Genomic DNA, 2,059 nt, shown 5'->3' with positions numbered 1-2,059 from the left:
TGTGAATTGTATCTTGGATATTCTGAGCTTCTGGGCTAATAGCCACTTACCAGTGAGTGCTTACCATGTGTGTTCTTTGGGATTGGATTACCTCACTCAGGATGATATTTTCTAGTTCCATCCATTTGCCTAAGAATTTCATGAATTTGTTGTTTTTAATATTTGAGTAGTACTCCATTGTGTAAATGTACTACATTTTCTGTATCCATTCCTCTGTTGAGGGATATTTGGATTCTTTCCAGCTTCTTGCTATTATAAATAAGGCTGCTATGAACATAGTAGAGCATGTGTCCTTATTACATGTTGGAACATCTTCTGTGTGTATTCTCAGGAGTGCTATAGCTGGGTGGGTCCTCAGGTGTTACTATGTCCAATTTTCTGAGGAACCGCCAGACTGATTTCCAGAGTGGTTATACCAGCTTGCAATCCCGCCAGCAATGGAGGAGTGTTCCTCTTTTTCCACATCCTCACCAGCAACTGCTGTTACTTGAGCTTTTGATTTTAGCTATTCTGACTAGTGTGAGGTGGAATCTCGGGGTTGTTTTGATTTGCATTTCCCTGATGACTAAGGATGTTGAACATTTCTTTAGGTGCTTCTCAGTCATTTGGTATTCCTCAGTTGTGAATTCTTTGTCTAGCTTGGTACTCCATTTTTAATAGGTTTATTTGTTTCTCTGGAGTCTAATTTCTTGAGTTCTCTGTATATCTTGGAAATTAGCCCTCTATATGGTGTAGGGATGGTAAAGATTTTTCCCAATCTGATGGGTTGCCATTTTGTCCTATTGACAGTGTCTTTTGCCTTACAGAAGTTTTGCAATTTTATGAGGTCCCATTTGTCAATTCTTGATCTTAGAGCATAAGCCATTGGTGTTCTGTTCAGGAATGTTTCCCCTGTGCCCATGTGCTCGAGACTCTTCTCCTGTTTCTCTTCTTTTAGTTTCAGTGTCTCTGGTTTTATGTGGAGGTCCTTGATCCACTTAGACTTGAGCTTTGTGCAAAGATATAAGAATGGATTGATTTGCCTTATTCTGCATGCTAACTGCCAGTTGAACCTTCATCATTTGTTGAAAATGCTGCCTTTTTTCCACAGGATGGTTTGAATTCCTTTGTCAAAGATCAAGTGACCATAGGTGTGTGGGTTCATTTCTGGGACTTCAATTCTATTCCATTGATCTACCTGCCTGTCACTGTACAAATACCATGCTGTTTTTATTATTTCTCTGTAGTACAGCATGAGGTCAGGCATGGTGATTCCCCCAGAAGTTCTTTTATTGTTGAGAATAGTTTTTTGCTATCCTAGGTTTTTCATTATTCCAGATGAATTTGCAAATAGCTCTTTCTAACTCTATGAAGAATTGAGTTAGAATTTTGGTGGGAATTGCATTGAATCTGTAGATTGCTTTTGGCAATATGGCCATTTTTACTATATTAATCCTGCCAATCCATGAGCATGGGGGTTCTTTCCATCTTCTGAGATCTTCTTCAAATTCTTTCTTCATAGACTTGAAGTTCTTGTCATACAAATCTTTCACTTGCTTAGTTAGAGTCACACCAAGGTATTTTATATTATTTGTGACTATTGTGAAGGGTGTTGTTTCCCTAATTTCTTTCTCAGTCAGTTTATCTTTTGAATAGAGGAAAGCCACTGATTTGTTCGAGTTAATTTTATATCCAGTCACTTTGCTGAAGTTGTTTATCAGGTTTAGGAGTTCTCTGGTGGAATTTTTGGGGTCACTTATAAATACTATCATATCATCTGCAAATAGTGATATTTTGACTTCTTCCTTTCCAATTTGTATTCCTTTGACCTCCTTTTGTTGTCTAATTGCTCTGGCTAGGACTATATTGAATAGGTAGGGAGATTGAGCAGTCTTGTCCCTGATTTTAGTGGGATTGTTTTCAAGTCTTTTGACTACTGGTTTGCTGTATATTGCTTTACTCTGTTTAGGTATGGGCCTTGGGTTGCTGATCTTTCCAAGACTTTTAACATGAAAAGATGTTGGATTTTGTCAAATGCTTTCTCAGCATCTAATGAGATGATCATGTTTTTTTTTTTTTT

The sequence above is a fragment of the Mus pahari genome, chromosome 20 (genome assembly GCF_900095145.1).
Source record: "Mus pahari chromosome 20, PAHARI_EIJ_v1.1, whole genome shotgun sequence".
In the NCBI taxonomy this organism is placed as follows: Eukaryota; Metazoa; Chordata; class Mammalia; order Rodentia; family Muridae; genus Mus; species Mus pahari.
The sequence above is the reverse complement of the archived record's forward strand: the minus strand, read 5'-3'. Positions refer to the sequence as shown.